General features: G+C 34.5%; 1 protein-coding gene across 2 annotated transcripts in view; it reads right to left on the minus strand.

Moving 5' to 3' along the window:
- The window catches only part of Inpp4b (inositol polyphosphate-4-phosphatase type II B), a 729464-nt gene that overhangs the window by 601442 nt on the left and 109580 nt on the right, over positions 1–18442 (minus strand). The window lies entirely within an intron of this gene.

Below are 18442 nucleotides of genomic sequence, written 5' to 3' on the forward strand. Positions count from 1 at the left end.
CTTTAAGAGGCGTGGCCTAGTGGGAGGAAGTTAGGTCACTAGGAACATTGTAATCCGGGCCCCTTCCTGTCTCCCTCTTTGCTTCTCCACCACCATAATATGACAGACAATTCACCACGTGACCCCATGACAATGTACTATCTCACTACAGACTCAAAGAGCAAGAGGGCAAGTGACCATGGACCAAAACTTTTGAAACTGTGTAAACCTTTCCTTTTTTAAATTTTATTTTTTTTTATTAGAGCTTTATGATTATATATAGTAGTTGGGTTCATCCTGACAGACTTATACCTGCATGGAAATTGATTTCAGTTCATGATTCTCCCTGTTTCTTTCTCCTTTTCCCTTCTGTCCTCCCCACTTTCTCTTTGTGGATTACCTCAGGTATTTTGACACAGTGATAACACAAGGTGTGTGGGAAAGAGGAAGAGTGACAGAAGAGGAAGAGAACAAACATAAAGTCCTCATTTCCATTCTAATTTGAATCCCCACAAGAAAGTGGCGTGGAGATAACAGGAGTGTTAGGACTGGCAAACTAGTTTATAGGGCACAGACTGGAGAACAGTCAGGATTCCCAGAGAACAGCAGCATTGAGGACTGACACAACATGGAGAAGTCCGGAGGATGAGAAGGAGGAAGTGTGAAGAGATGAACCCAGGATAGAATCCTAATATCTCCAGAGCCCATGGGAGGTGTCCATGGGAGGTGAAGTCCTCAAGAGCCCTGAGCAGAGGACATGGAAGTACCGAGTGGCTTGGTCCCACTTCCTTCCTTCCTCCTAAATGAGGCCCATTACCCCCCAAATCACTAGACCACAAAGGGAAAAGCAGAGAAATGGGGAAAAGTCTGAAAGTACAACAGTTGACCCACGATGATAAAGAGTAATGAAAGCTCATCTAGCCCAGGGTCACTATTTTACAGCTGAGGAAATCAAAGACCAGACTTATTTATTCAAGCGGATTATGCATCTGAAGGTAGAAAGAGGCAGTGATTCCTGTTTTTCTAGCATCTATGCAAGCATAATGTAGTATCCCAAATTCTCTAGATCTAGAGTTTAACTTTTATTTTACTCTAAATTTTATTACTATCCAATTAATATTTAGAAATAAAAATAACAATTGTCAAATAAAAATAACAATGAAAATGATTTTAATTTATTTTAACAAACAATTAAGTGCACTTAAGTTTAAAATACTAATGATTGAAAAGAGACCACAGAAAATTGTTAGGTGTAAGTAGTAAATTTAGCAAAATGACTGAGTACAGGTTCATTGTACCAAAATCAATTATTCTATTGAGAATAATCAAATAAACATAGAAGTTATAAAAATAGAAGTTATAAATAAATAAAAACAAAAGCTATAACACTTTAAATAGAATAAAATATTAAATACCTGGAATAATTCTAACAAGAGATGTTCATTTTCATGACCTATACACACAAAAATACTTACAAAATATTGAGAAAATAATGCAGACCAATCAATGGTTAGGGATACAACATGCTTGTTAATGATAAGGCTCAAAGTTATTAAGATGTTAATTCTCCCTAAGTTGGTCCATATTATTCAGTATAATCACAATAAAAATTCTAATAATATGATTTTTGGTTGTTTTCATTTTTACAAACATTAACAAGCTAACATTTATTCAGAAATGTAAAGGGCCAAGATGAGCCAGGCAATATTAAAGGAAAACAAACCTGAAGGTCTTAAATTATCAGACATCAAATATCATTATAGAGCTTTTATAATTAAAACACCGAGTAATTGGTGCAAAGACAGATGAATATATATTTGGAACCAGAGTCCAGAAACAAACCCACACAAATTATGACAGTAAATTATAGTGAGTTTTACAAGGTTGAGTGGGGAGAAAAGAACAATTTCTTTATTAAATGGCACTGAATGAAGCATGTACCCACTTGGGAAAAAAGTGAATCTCGACTTCTACATAAACAAACATCAACTCCAGAGGGTTGTATATCTAATGTGGAAGATAAAACAAGAAAGCTTGCAGAAGAAAATGTCTTTCCCTTTGGGGTAGACAATGATTTCTTAAATAGCATTTAAGTGGTAACCATCGAAGGGAAAACACGATAAGTTTGACTGCATTTAAATTAAAAACTTCTCTTCATCACACAATGGTGAGTAGAGAAAGGCAAGCCTCAGAGTGCAAATACACATACCAGACTTGCAATACACACATCAGACAATAACTCACATTCAGAGCACACAAACTCCTGCAAATCAATCCGTACAAGGCAGACAACTCAATAGAAAAATGGACAAAAGACAGAAATAAAATTTTTACAAAAGAGGGCATCTGAATTTTCAATGAATATATTAAAAGTTCCCCAACTTTTTTAGTTATTTGGAATGCAAGTTAAAGTCATCATGAGATACCACTACATGCAGAAAAAAGTGACTGAATTTTAAAAAATAAGAACACCAATTCTAAGAGTTAGCAAGTGTGGTACTGCCTCACATTGCTGGTGGGTATAGAAAATTGGGTGGAATTATTTGAAAAGTAGTTTGGTAGTACAGACTAACATGGCTGGATAATTCCACTCTTTAGGTTTGTAGCCATGGTAAAGGTAGCTTATGGTTGCCAAAATTATGTACAGAAATATTTACAGCAGTACTATTCACACTAGGAATAAATCAAATTACCCAAATCTCCAAAATATCCTTAATTAATTAGTATATATTTTTACCATGAAATGTTATGTGTTAATGAGAATGAATAAGCCCCAATAACATGAAAAACATCAGTGAATATCATAAATAATATTAGAGAAAAGTCAGATACATAAAAGCATATAGTACACAACAGCATTTTGTTTGGGATGAACTGTATTCTTCCAAAATTTAAATACTGAAACTCGGGGCTGGGGATGTGGCTCAAGCGGTAGCGCGCTTGCCTGGCATGCGTGCGGCCCGGGTTCGATCCTCAGCACCACATACAAACAAAGATGTTGTGTCCGCCGAAAACTAAAAAATAAATATTAAAAAATTCTCTCTCTCTCTCTCTCAAAAAATAAATAAATATAAATAAATAAATACTGAAATCTAACCCCCAATGTGAATGTATTTAGAGACAGACCTCCAGGGAGATAACATAGGTTAAATGAAGTCATTTCAGTGGCATTCTAATCCAGAATGGTGGATGATGTCCTTATGAAGAGAAACAGACGGACAGACAGACAAACACCACAGAGTCACAAGCACAGAGAAAAGACTGTGGGAATACACAGATGATTCTGCCTGCAAGCTAAGGAGGGAGGCCTCAGAAAGAACCTGTCCACACCCTTACCCTGAACTTCTTACTTCCAGAACTGTGAGAAAATAAATTTGTTGTTTAAGCCATATAGTCTGTGGTATTTTGTTATAGCAGCCCTAGCAAACTAATAGAGACCATTCCTAACTTAAAATGGTTCAAATTACAATTGTTCAACTTTACAATGGCGTTAAAGAGATTCACTGTTAGTAAAAGCCATATATTGATTTTGAATTTTTATCTTTTCCTGAGCTAATGATATGCTATATGATGTGGCAGTGAGCCAGATGATCATGAGAGGAAACAACAGAAACCCTGCGGTGTACTGTGTTGCTAGGTTAGGATGGTCCATAGGTTAGGTGTATTTTCAACTTGTGATATTTAAAATTTCAACCAGGATGTAACCCATCATTAAGTTCAGGAGCATCAGCATACATGGATATAAAATGTGGAGGGAAAACTTGTGAGGTATTCAGTGCTTAGAGGAGACTTGGGGAGAGCCTCTGAGATACTGAAAATGTTTTTTCTTGATCTGCTATTGTATCTTCAAATGTATTCTTGCAAAAAAGAAAAAAAAAATTAGCAACCTGTGCACTTAAGATTTGCTTGCTTTTCCACATGCATGTCATACTTAAAAAAGAAAAAATAGGTGACACTGAGAATCTTATCTGTCTCAGCACTTAAAAAAAAAACAGAAATTGGTGTTTTAAATGATGTCTGATTTTAAGGGCAGATTCCAATCTATGAATGTTCTTAATTCCTGGCCACTGGGTGATCATCAGAGAAGCAAGGATTCAGGCAGCCCCAGACACGGAACATCAGTCCTTTCCCACAACAGAAACAACTTTACATACTTCAGACTTCTAAGATTCCTCCACAAATTGCTTATTTGTTGTTTTTATATATATAGCATGGCATAGAGTATATGGGTATTCAGGTTTAAAGCATGTTCATGGAATACTTAACAAAAAATTTTTGAGAAATTTTTAAAATTTGGGAGTCTTTAGCCAGAAAATACTTTTAATCAGATTGTATTATATTTGACTGCTGAAATTTAATTCCTTTTGCAATTACTAACCATGCTACCAATTGGATTTCTGGCTCATTTTTCTTGTTTATTAGTTTACAAAACAATTATTCTAGGAGAAACAAAACAAAACAAAAATAGAGGTTTAGAAAATATCTGCATTTATATTTTGGGAAAAAATAAAAATACAAAAATTAAGTCCAATAATTACCCTTTTGTCACTTTCTATAAGCAATAAAATAGAGAGATCTTTTTTCTTCTCTTTATAACTATGCCTAGATCAAGTATCAATAATGAGAGAACACAAAGGTAATAATCAAGGCCCATCATTTTGATGTATGCTTAATCCTTGCCAGAGGAAAATCAGCAATAAAATAAAAACAAAAATCCAAATCCTATGTGTAAGGGATATTAAGAAGCTGAAAGATAGGAATAATTAAAATCTAGCTTTATGTTCTTTTTTTAATAATCAGAACTTTACTGAGCTGATTTCAACATTTTTCTCAGATACTGACAGACAGCCCACAGGAGATTGGTTCCAGATCCCCTGTAAATACCAAAATCCTCAGATTCTCAAGTCCCTTACATAAAATGGCATTGTAGTTGCATGTAACTTACATACATTTTCCCATACTCCCTAATACAAATATTATGTAAATAGTTGTCACACAGTATTGTTTAGGAAATGACAAGAAAAATCTGTAAATGGTTAGTAAAGATGCTATTGTTTTTCCAAATATTTTCAATCTGTAGATGTAGAACCCAAAGATACAAAGAGTTAACTTTAATTTTACTGTGTTATTCCCTCAATCATATTTTTTACTTCCTGTTGTTTATTAAAATAAAAAAACAAATAATTTTATATGCAATTAGCAGCAGGACTCAAAGGAGTTTCTGTTTTTAAGGACCTTCTTAAATCTTTTAGTCTGAATTAATTTAAAATAACTTATTATTATTATAATAATAAAAACAAACATTTAGTACTGTCAAATACATGCCAGGCATTGTTCTGAGTTTCTATCTTTCTCATTTAATACTCATAAGAAGCTTCATAGCCGGGCAAACTATCATCTCTATTTTATAGACAGAGAAGCTGAAGCACAGTATGATTGCCACACATTTCCTAAGCCAGAGCCAAGACGGGATTTGTATGCAGGTGCCTGCAACAATCCCTCCCTTTAACTCTTTGCCTCGGCTAATAGACCTTGTTATTTCCATGTGAGTTACTGGTATTCTGAAATATGTTCTGTCCTTACATCACATCATTAAAATATATTACTTATTACTATGAAGTCTCCCATTTTACATTAAATGTATGTACTCAAAAATTATTTTCTATGTATGCATTTGCTATCTTCTCTATTTTCCATGCATGCTTAAAATTGTAAACATTTTGAATTTAGAGTAGGTACTATCCCCTGAGAGTTTAAAGCAATTTACATACCTCTTTCTATTTACACTGAAATACATAGACACAGCCTACACTACTCATTGAATTACTATTTATGTATTTCATTACATATTTTCTGATCTTATATCTCTTGCCATTGCCAAAGTCAAAATCTCGGAGTCCACACCCATTATAATCAAAGGGTGGTCCATAAACCAGTACCAGCACCTTCTTTTGGGGCTCATTAGTAATCCAGAATTCTAGGCTCTAGTCCAGACCAACGGAGTCAAATTCTTCATTTTCCAAGAACTACAGATGATCTGAAGGCAAATTAAAGTTTAAGAAGTCTGCATTACAAGATACATTCTTCTAAACTATAGGCTTTTTAAATCCTTCCTCCAACTAATTTATTTCCCTAGGTTCTGTGAAAGAGTCTCTTATCAATTTTACCACTAAGTGTTCCTAGCCTATTAAAATTATTATTGAGTATTTCTCCATCCCTATCAGCTTTCCCCCCTTTTCTCAGCAGGGTTACTTCGTTTTACTGAATTAATTATTGAGGACTCAGAAAAGTTTCTCTTCTTATAAACATGTTAGGTTTTGAGGGCTGTCAGAAAAAGCTAGCTGTTTGCAAGGTATTGTATTTTGCACATGTGATCACAAATGTTATCCACTGGAAACAGGCAGAGTTGACAGGTTTTAGCTCTGGTGTATAAATGCCTGGCCTTATAAATGTCTATGTGAGTTCCAAAGTTAAAAGATCAATAGTAAAAAAGCTACTGTTTCCTCAAAATCCCGTGAAATTTTATGCTATGGTATAACACAGTGTTGATCTCAATTCCTTTGTAAATTCTTCTCAGGTTTCCTTATTTCTTAGGAATTCACTTAGAAGTCAATCTAGGGGTTTCTTGCTTTTTGTATCAGTTGACCTGAAGAAATTCCAGAAAGAGAACTTAGTGATACATGATTCTTGCTTCTAACTAGAACAACTATCACCAACAACCACCCAAACTAAACATGTTCATGTAAAGAAAGATTCATATAAAGAAAATCAATCCTATTTCAATTTTTAAAATAAGTCCTTTTTACTATTTGAATTAAGTACCAATATCCAAAGATTGAAAAAATACTATAAAATTTTTATCACCTTATCTCTTTGTATTGGCTATTGAATAGTTTTCCAACACATGAGCTAGGTAGGATAAGAATATTAACTTACTTGAGCATATACTGTCGAGGAGAATAATTCTTTAATATTTTGCCAATAGGAAAGCAACAAATATTTGAGTATATACTGGGTAATATATGGTAAGAAAGAGTTAATTTTAATTTTGTCAGGTGTTATAACCATGCTATGATTGTGTAAGATAAATGTTTTTATATTTTTGAGAAACATATGGAAATAAATCGGGCTGAAAGAGCCAAAAATTGTCAATATAATATACTGGTACAAACCATTATCACTAAAAAAGAAATAAAATAAAACCACCACTAACAAAGACAGAATCTAGAAAAGACACCAATAAAAGAGAAATTTAGGATCAAGGCAGAGAACTCCAATCAGTCAGTCTACTGAATTAAATGTTTTCTTAAATATTCACAATGTCCCTGAAAAAGCACATTACATTTGAAAAATGTCAGGGACATCTTTTATTGATCCTTGCTCAAGCTAAACACTATAACAATTCTTTTTCACAAATTATTGCTGTTAATCCTTACAAGAGAGGCAATAACAAACACTTTCACCACTTTATGATTTTTTTGGATGGGCCCAAGGAGAAGAGTACCAGTAGGGAGTTTCCATTCAAAACTCATTAATACAAGCATAAAATTTAGTTGACATATCTAGATATACAACATAACTCTCATTAAAAATAGTAGGCTCAACTAACTCTTACTCTTTGCCCACATTTTTCTAAAACCAACCACTTTTAGTGGAGGATATTAACAGCAAAAATAATTCAGCAGAAAAAATAATTCATAGTGTGAAAGGTATATGCACAGAAAACCAAACAACATCTAAATGTGAGAGAAATAAATCTAGGAAAATTTAAGTTGTAAATAAAGATGTCCATATTCTACTATCAAAGCGTCACCAAAACGGGGGACAAAAATAAAAACTGTATGGTACTCAATAAATGGATTTATGCTTCAGTGACATTAATCATTCAAAAAGTTCCTCTGCCTCAAAACTCTTATAAATACTAACAAAATACAACAAACACAGTTTAAAATGTGTTGCTGAGCTCATAATAGAAAGGAGGACCTCATGGGCAAAAATGAAGTCAGAGCTGAGAAAGTAGTAGCACCCAAGTGCTAAGTGCCAAGTCACAGGCATCCTGACAACGATTACTAACACGAGGATCATGGATTTTAATAGACTCCAGATTTTGGATTTGAATAGCCTCATAGAAGATAGTGGACAAGATTGTAGGATTGCAAAAGATGGGGAGTAGCAATTTAAATATTGAAAAGTCCAAAAGGGTAGGCCAAAAGGGATGGAGGGGTAAGTGACAGGAGAAAATATCTGTGTGACATCCCTGATTTGGAATAAAGAAACAGAAAATCTTCTAAAACTGCATAAATCATTCTCCCTTCCCTGATAGCTTTTGGGCTTGATTTTTATACTGAATATAAGTCCTGAAAATTTTCAAGCAGAAAAATTAAATCAGAGCAAACTAATTCCTCTCTAAAAAGAATATAACCTCATCTCAGATCTCTCAGGATTCCTGAATTTTAAATAAACCAAAAAAAATAAGCTTATAATTCAACACTACAAAACCTATATATATATATATATATATATATATATATAAAGCCTTCTTTACAGAAAGTCCAAAGAAGGAACAAACAGTGAATCGGACCACCAGGGAATTCAGATTTTTGAATTTTCAGATATATAACTTAAATTGGACATGCTTAAAATCCCAGATGTATAAACAAAGAAGCTAAAAACATGAGAAAAAAATAGGACATCGAAACCAATTATAGTTTTAAAAGACTAACAGTAATGTGTAGAAATTAAAAATATACATATATAAAAAATAAAACTACAATCGCAAATGAAATTTTATTTCATACTCTGCTAGTCAGCTTTTTATTGCTGTGACCAAAATACCTGATGTAAACAAATTAAAAGGAGGAAAGATTTATTTTGGCTCACAGTTTCAGAGGTTTCAGTCCACGGTCAACTGGTTCCATTGCTGAGGTAGGGCAAAACATGATGGCCGAAGGGCCTGACGGAGAGAAGCTGTTCAAATCTTGGCATCCAGAAAGCAGAGACAGAGAGAAGGGGCCAAGGACAACATGTAGTCCCCAAGACCATCCCCCAGTGACTTACTTCCTTCAACCATGTCCCACCTGCCTACAGTTTCCACCGCTTCTCAGCAGGCCACTCAGGTCTCAAAGGATTAATATACTGATGAGGTCAGAGCCCTCATGATCCGACCACTTCCCCAAAGCTACTCTGAACCTGGCTGTAATTGGCAACTTAACCTTCAACATATGAGACTTTAGGGACATCCAGATCTAAGCCATCACAGATACATTGGAGAAAAATTATTCACACCTTCAGAGGGATGGTTAATGAACTGAAAAAAACACTTTAATAACTACATAAAATACAATAGAGAGAGAACAAATGAAACTCATGTAAAGTGGATGGCAGAATACAAAGTTCTCACACATGACCAACAAAATTCCCTAAAGAAGAGATCAGAGAGAATGAAGAAGCCAGGTTCAGGCCTCAGACCGGCAGGGAAAGAAGCCAGAGCACAAAAACGTTAAGAAGGCACTTACTTTTTAAAAATTTTGCCACTAGGAGAGACAATATCCAAAAGGATAATATAAAAGCTTTTTATGTTAGAAATATCAGGTCCCCCCAAAAAACAGATTTTCCAAACAAAACAAATAAAAAAGAAATTTGCACCTAGGTACGCTAGTAAAACCACAAACTACCGGAAGACAGAGATCTTAAAAGTGGTCAGAAATAACATGTCTCTCGGTGCCCTGTCCAGATTCCCTTTACCATATTGGTGGACTCGTCCCACTAATCCTCCTTAAAACACTCTTCTCAACCCACTGGAAATGTCTTAAAAGTCCCATACTTTCTCTGGGGTCAGTCTACAGCCCAAGCACGATTCATAAAAGGATATCAAAAGCCAGTCCCCTTGCACCAGTGGGGGATATTTTGAGGACCTCTGGGTTGCAGAGCTTCTTATAGAATCAGACTGATCTTCAACCAGCTGCTTTTATCTGACCTATGCTTCTTTCTTAATTTCTTTTTGTCTTATTTCAATTAACAAAAACAAAGAATTTTCATCTTGATTTTTGACTCTAGTAAATACAAAGGAAGATAACTACCAGTGAGCAAATCACAGATTCTCAAAGGATCAGTGGATGCCAGAAGATTGTGGAATAATACAGTCTAAGGACAAAGAAAAATAACTGCCAATTAAGACCCTATTTCCAAACTAATTTGAGGATAAAAGCAAAATATATACTGAGATGTACCAAAGCAGAGTTTACTGAAAGACCCAAGCCTAAGAAAATTTTAAAGAAAGGATTTGAGACAGAAAGATAACAATCCCAAATAAAAAGAACATATAAAAGGGACTAAAATATAAAATAATTAGTGAACATGTGGGTAAATTTGAAAAATAAATGTATTTAAAATATTAGTAAAATGCTGAATTCAATGAATAACAAGGTAGAACTAAATTGTTATGCCAAAAACAGGGAGGTGATTAAGTTTGTCATAATATCTCACACCATTGAGGAGACAACAAAGATTAATCAACTTTAGATTGTAAGTATGAAAGCAAAGATTCTAAGGTTAATTTCTAAAAAGTAGAAATCAAACATATTAATTTAAAACCAGCAGAAAAAAATAGAAAATCTCAATCAGAAAAAAAGTATGAAGAGGGCTGGGGCAAGGGCTGGGGCTGGGGCTCAGTGGTATAGCACTGGCCTAGCATGTATGAGGCACTGGGTTCGATTCTCAGCACCACATAAAAACAAATAAATACATAAAGGTCCATAAATAATTAAGAAAAATTTAAAAACAAACGGTATGAAGAGCTTCTATTTCTGGCTATAGTGGAGTAACTTGTCCTAGACCAGTCTCCCCCAGATAAACAGCAATAATGAACAATATATATAGGGGAAATCTCCACAAGCATTATTCTATATGCAGCACCAAACTGCCCTTTATGAGGGAAAATAAAGCTCCAAAATTGTTCCAATTCCTTCCTTAGGGATGATTTTCCCACCTCAGCAAAGCAAGTTGGGATCTAGGCAAGGCACAGGTCCTGGATCATAAATCATGCTTTGCTTGTGGGCTGTCAACCAGAGGAATTATGACACTTTAGAGATGAGTATTCAAGTGAGGTGAAGTGAATGGAACAGGCAAGACAAGAAGCCTATAGGAAGGAGCTCTTCAGAAGGAAAAGGTTTCAGCTGTCTAAGTAGTATTCCAAGTAAGTTCTCAATCAAGGCTGGGCTATACATGCATGGGGCAAGAATACGTGAAACTCTTTAGACAGTTGCTGCTATCGGCTGAGAGTAAACTAGAGGTATTAGCAGTCAAGCAGGGGTAGTGGACACTCAGGTCCAAGCCACCTGAGGGAAGGTGGTTCATTAACATGTCCTGATACCACAGGCAGCCAGCTGAGAAACTGGTTGTACTATGAGTCCTGCTTATGAGTAGAGATAGTGTGCTAAGTTAAGGTATGTTCTAGAAGCACTCTCACAGAGCTTGCAACTAAATCTTGACATTATCTGCAGAAAAGATGGATTTAAAAGGTTGAGTCCAAATGAATTAAGAGTGGCTCTCAGCATGGCTTAGGATTTCCAAAGATCTGTCCCACAAAATACAAATTCTACAATATATGAGTTCAAGGTGATCACTTGTTAGCTTGATTTTTTACAGTGTCCCGTATAAATCAACTATCACAAGATGAACAAAGAAAATGTGAAATAGTAAACAAAAAGGCACAAAAGAGAGACTAATCCAGAGATAGCATGAGCCTTTCATTTAGCCAATGATGACTTTAAGTCAGCTATAAAAATATATTCTAAGATCAAATAAAATGTGTTCAGAGAATTAAAAGAAAATATGTTCTTAATGAAAGAATTGATAGTGTCATAAGAGAAATGTGAGTTGTTTAAAACACCAAATGGAAATCTAAAACAGAAATGGAAGATAAATAAAATCTCAAAATTTACTGGATAGACATAACAGCAGTTTAGAATTGTAGAAGACAGAGTCAGAGAAGCTGAAGAGGAAACAATAGAAATTCTGCAACCTGAAGAACAGAGGCATAAACTGACTGAAGAAGAATAAACAGCACCTCAGTGTTCTGTGAGTTGATACCAAGTAATCTAATGAGTACAGTAGTCATCTCAGAAAAAACGCAAAATAGAACATAGTGAACATAGTGTGTTAAAGAAATAAAGACTAAAAGATGCTGAATTTAATGGGAAAAAAAATCAACAGACTCAAAAAATAAGAAAACTCCAAAAGCAATGATTTCAAAGAAAACTATATCAAATCACTTCCTAGTCAAACTTCTGGAACACACACACACACACACACACACACAATGTGTGTGTGTGTGTGTAATGTGTGTGTGTTTGTGTGTATATGTATATATACATACACACATACTTATTTTATATATTTTATGTATTTATGTAAATAAGTATATATTTGCTTACATATGTATGATTTATATATACTCATAGTTATGTATAAAATTATACATGTGTACACACACATAATTGTTGATTTCTGATCTGAACAAGGTAATCCACTAACAGTAGAACATCTTTAACAAAGTGAAGGAAAAAAATATTTTTAAAAGAATTTTATACCTAATAAAAATATACTTTTCAAATAAGGTAAAATGGGTATTTTATTATAAACAAAAGGTGAGAAAGTATTTGTAGCAAACAAAATCTATAAGAAATGCTACATGAAGAAGGGAAGTCATATAATATGAAAAGTCCTATCTGTAGGAGAGAGGAATGAAGGAAAAAGCAAATAGAGGATAATATGAGATATTATTTGATTCCTCCTTTTTATTTTCTTAAAAGACAAAGTGATTTCTAAAGCAATGATGTTGTAAATCAGAGTTTATAACATTTGAAAAATAAAAGAAATGCAATCTCTAGCACAATGGGTAAGGGGTAGGTAGAAGGAATTCTGTGGTTAAATGGTTATTACATTTGGAAAATGGGGAGCAGGAATGGAGATGTGGGAAATATGGGGTGTGAAGTAATAATAAATTAGGACTGAAGAGTGAGAAGTTAGTTCAGTGGAATAAAACTAACTCTAAATAAACTTCAATAAATTAAGGGTAGAATAGTATTAATTCTAGAGAAAACACTACATAAATTAATTTTTTAAAGGGCTAAGAAGCCAACAAAGTAAATAGAACATTTAAAAATCTTCAATTAATCCAAAGCAGTCAGGAAAGAAGCAATAAAAACATACAGGAAAAAATAAGGGAAGAATAAGGTGACACTAGACTTGAATATAACTGTACTGATAATTATATGAAAGGTAGACAGAGAAAAAGAAAGAAATGTAAATAGGCTAAAACTAAATGAGAAGTTTGAAAACTACACCCTGCAGGCCAAACCTTGCCCACTTATTTTTAGATATGGTCAGGTACCATCTAACAAGGGTGCTCCTCTACGATTTAAGAGAATCTTAAAACTTCCTACTGCCTAGTGATGCCACAGACATTGTGAGGCTGTGGCAGAAGGCATTATGCATGCTCATGGCCATCCTGGGGCGGACACACCCACTGCATGCCAGAGACATAAAAGTACAGCTCATACAATTCTGCACAGCACAGAGCACCTGATAATGCTAGCAAGTGACCTATTTTATGTATTTACAATACTACACTTTTTATTATTATTTTAGAGTGCAAACTGGAAAAGGGCCTCAGGCAGGTCCATCAAGAGGTATTCTGGAAGAAGGCAATGCAGTCATAGGGGATGACAGATCTGTGTGCCACTGCCCCTGAAGACCTTCCAGGGGAAAGACATTAATGATCCTGACATAGTATAAGTCTTTACTAGTAGGTGTTTGTGTCTTAGTTTTTAACTAGAAAATGTTTAAAATGTAAAAGAAAAAATTAAGTAGAAAAAGTTCATAGAACAAAGAAAAATTATTTTTGTACATGTACAATGTGTGTTTTAAGCTAAATATCACAAAGAGTCAAGAAGTTTTGAAAAACTAAAAAGTTTACAAAAAATTTATAGTAAGTTATGGTTAATTTGTTACTGAAGAATTACTTCAATAAGTTGAGTATAACTTAATGTACACAGTATTGTAGGGGAATCTCCCAGGACTTTGCACTCACTCAGCACTCCCTTACACCCAGAACACCTCCTGTCCTGCAGGTCCATTCACAGCAAGTAACCCATACAGGAGTAATGTATTTAATCTTTTACACTCTATTCTTACTGAAATTTTTCTATGTTCAGATAGACTTAAATCACGAATACCAGACATTGAGTTACAACTGCCTGCAGTCTTCAGCAGTGACAAGCCACACAGGTTTGCAGTCTAGGAGCAAGAGGCTCCACGACTTAGCCAAGGTGTGCCTGCCCTAGGCTGCACCAGCCAGGTTTGTGTAATACACTGTGATGTTCACACAGTGATGGAGTCACTTAATGGAGCATTTCTTACAGTGCAACCCGCTCTTAAGTGACCCAGGACCATTTTTTTAAAAAATAGCCTTGTTTTCATTTACATATTGTCTGTGACCTGCTTTTGTGCTGCAACAGTAGAGTTCAGATTGAACAGCCAGCGAAATCTAAAATATTTACTCTCTGTCCCTTTACAGGAAAAGTTCACCAACCCTTGATCTAAACACTCAGATGATGTAGCAAATTTTTTGAGAATGATAAAACCAGATCCAAGGCTATGCCACCTACAGAAGACTCAGTTCAATTGTGAAGAGACAAATAAGTTGAAAGTAGAAGAATGGGGGAAGATATACTATATACTATATTATATATATACACACACACACATATATATACACACACACACATACACACACACACTCATGCATGTGTGAGTGTGCATGCGGGTATGTGTGTTACAATTTGGATGTGAGGTATCCCCCAAAAGCTCATGTGTAAGACAATGTGAGAGAGTTCAGAGGGGAAATGATTGGGTCTTGGGAGGCTTAACCTAAGCAGTGATGAACCCCTGATGGGGTTAACTGAGTGGTAACTAGAGGCAGGTGGGATATATTGGAGGAGGTGGGCATAGGGAGTGTGGCTTGGGGTATATATTTTGTATTTAGTGAGTGAAGTCTCTCTGCTTCCTGATCATCATGTGAGCTATTTCCCTCTGCCACACTCTCCTGCCATGATGTTCTGCCTCACCTCAAGCCCCGAGGAATGGAGCAGCCTTCTGTGGACTAAGACTCTGAAACCATGAGCCCTAAAATAAACTTTTCCTCCTCTACAATTGTTCTGGCCAGATCTTTTAGTCACAGCAGCGAAAAAGCTGACTAAATCAATATATGTATGTGTGTGTATATATATATATATAAATCTATGTCTATGTATATGTCCATATGTACTGTGTATGTATATGTGTGTATGTATAGATGCATGTGGATATATGTGTCTATACATGTATATATGTATGTGTATATGCACATGTGTTTATACGTGTGTACATATATATGTACATAGATATGTATAAATACATGTATATGTGTATGTGTGTATGTATATGTTCATATATGTGTATATGTAGATATGTGTTTGTATGTACATGTATATATGTGTGTGTACATGTATATATGTGTGTATGTTTGTGTGTATGTGTATATGTGTATGTATATGTCTGTGTGTATATATGTATACATGTGTGTGTATGTATATATATTCCTGAAGAATAAGAAAACTGGTATGCTCATATTAACAGAAACAACAGACTCAATGACAGAAGGTAGGTATTTCACAACGAAAAAGGAGTAAGCACATCAGGACGACTCAACAATCTTAAATATGCATGCACCTCATAATAACTCTTCAAAATTCATGAAACAGAAACTGGTAGAAATAAAGGGAGAAAAAAAGCAAACCAACACTCAATCTTGGAGACTCTGATTACCCCTCTCTCAGTAACTGACATGTTAAAAAATATTCTTTATAGACTCTGGATAGTAATCCCTTGAGAGAAGCTAAAGTAGTGTAAACGGGGAGAGGCAGGGCACAGATCTCACAAAAATAGAGAGGAGGGGACAGTGGAGCTCATGAAGGGATTGACAGGGAGGGAGTATTGACAGGAAAAGGGAGGAAGGGCAGAATGAAATTGACAAAATTTCTTTATACATATATATGTGTGTGTATATATGTGTGTGTGTATGTGGGTGTGTATGGGTGTGTATGAATATGAGTATGTGTGTGTATGTGTGTATGTATGTATGTAATGTGTATGTGTGTTTATGTGTGTGTATGTGTGTATATGTGTTTATACATATATATGGATATAGGGATATGTGTGTGTGTGTGTGTGTATGTGTGTGTGTTTGTGTGTATGTGTGTATATGTATATATGGATACAGGTATATATTTGTGTGTATATGTGTGTATACATGCATATGGATATAGGGATGTGTGTGTGTGTGTGTATGTATATATTACAGTGAATTCCACCTTATGTAAATCTATAAAGCACCAAGAAGACCAGAAGGGTATAGGAAGGACAACAGGGGGAAGGAGGAAGTCCTAGGAACAGAAATGGAACAAATTAATTTCCATGGTTGTGTGATTAGATCAAAATGAACCCCAATGTTATGTATAACTAATGCACTAATAAATACATTCTAAAAAATAAATTGAAAATATAAATACTACCCAACCCTCTTTTACCTAATTGACAATCACAGAACGTTATATCTCACAAATGTGCCCATAGAACAGGCCCCATGAAAGGATTCATGCTAGCTACAAAATAAACATCAATATTTCATCAAAGATTGAAACCTCACCCAGTATGTTCACTTCACAAATTGGAGCTCAATTAAAAATCTATAATTATAGATGTAGAAAAAGCCCAAATAACTGGAAATTAAGGATTCTGATCCTAAATAACACATGGAACAAAGAAGAAACCACAAAATTAGAAAGTTTTTCAAACTCGTTGACAAGAATGCCGCACAGGGATATTTATGGGTCACAACTAAAGCCCTGATTAGAAGGAAATTTGTAGTTTAACTGTCTCAATTAGAAAAAAAAGACCTAAGTTTGAATTAAAAACTGAAAAAGAAAGAGTAAATTAAACCAAAGTGAGGAGGAAGGAAGACAATGAAAAATCAAAATAGAAACCATGGAAATGGAAAATACATGAAATATAAAAAATTTAAAAACACAAATTGGTTCTTTGAAAAGTATAATCAAATTGATAAATTCCTCACACACTAACCAAGAAAAAAGAGAAAAACAAAACGGAAAAAAATGTAATAAAATTCATATATTGCTAAAAATCATATTTTTTTTCTTAAGGAGAAAAAGCAAATATAATGAACAACTTTATCCAATTAATTTTACAACATAGTGAAATAGACATATTCCCTGAATAACTCAACTTCCAAAAATGGAATCAAGGAAAAACATAAAATTGAATGTTATTCCTTCCTGTATTAAGGGATTTTAATACTGAAATATAGAAGGTACAAAGAGGTAAAAAAAAAAAGAATAAAAGGGAAAAAGCAAATCAGAAGCAAAAAAAATAATAAAACTAGGAATTTCTAATATATTAGGAAAGACAACACATAAAACTGAGCTATTGTTTCCTTTAAAAATAGTTTCCTGGAAAGCAATATGAAGACTCCTCAAACAACTAGGAATGAATTCAAATTTGACCCAGTTATCCCACTCTTTGGCATATATCCAAAGGATTTAAAATCAGCATACTACAGTGACACATCTACATCAATGTCATAGCAGCATCATCAGATGAATGGATATCAACAGATGAATGGATAAAGAAAATGTAGTATGTATGCACAATGGCATATGATTCAGCCATAAAGAATGACTTTATGACATTTTCCAGTAAAGGAATAGACCTGGGGACTATTGTGCTAAGTAAAATTATCCAATCCCCCCAAATCAAAGGTTCAGTGTTTTTGCTGATATGTAGAAACCAAACCACAATAAAAGGGGCAGGGGAGAGAAGTTTAGCATGTCAAACAAAGGGGAACAAAAAGAAATGGAGGATAGGAATGGGAAAGAAAGTAGAATAAATCTAACATAATTTTCCTGTGTACACATATAAAAATACCTAAGTGAATACCATCATCATATCCACCCACAAGAATAGGATCCTATATATGACCTACCCAAATTGAACCAGGAATACATAGAAAATTGAAACAGATCAATTTCAAATAAGGAAACTGAAGAAGTCATCAAGAGCCTACTAACAAAGCAAAGACCAGGACAGATGTATTCTCTGCAGAGTTCTAATAAATCTTTAAAGAACAATTCATACCAATCCTCCTCAAATTATTCCATGAAATAGAAAAGGAGGAAACCCTTCCAAACTCATTCTATGAAGCCAATATCACCCTGATACCAAAATCAGACAAAGACACATCAAGGAAAGAAAACTTTAGACCAATATCCTTGATGAATGTAGATGCAAAATTCTCAGTAAAAACACTAGCAAATCACATACAAAAAAAAAAAAAAAAAAAAAAAAT

This window comes from Marmota marmota, unplaced genomic scaffold (assembly GCF_001458135.2).
Source record: "Marmota marmota marmota unplaced genomic scaffold, marMar, whole genome shotgun sequence".
Taxonomy (NCBI): Eukaryota; Metazoa; Chordata; class Mammalia; order Rodentia; family Sciuridae; genus Marmota; species Marmota marmota.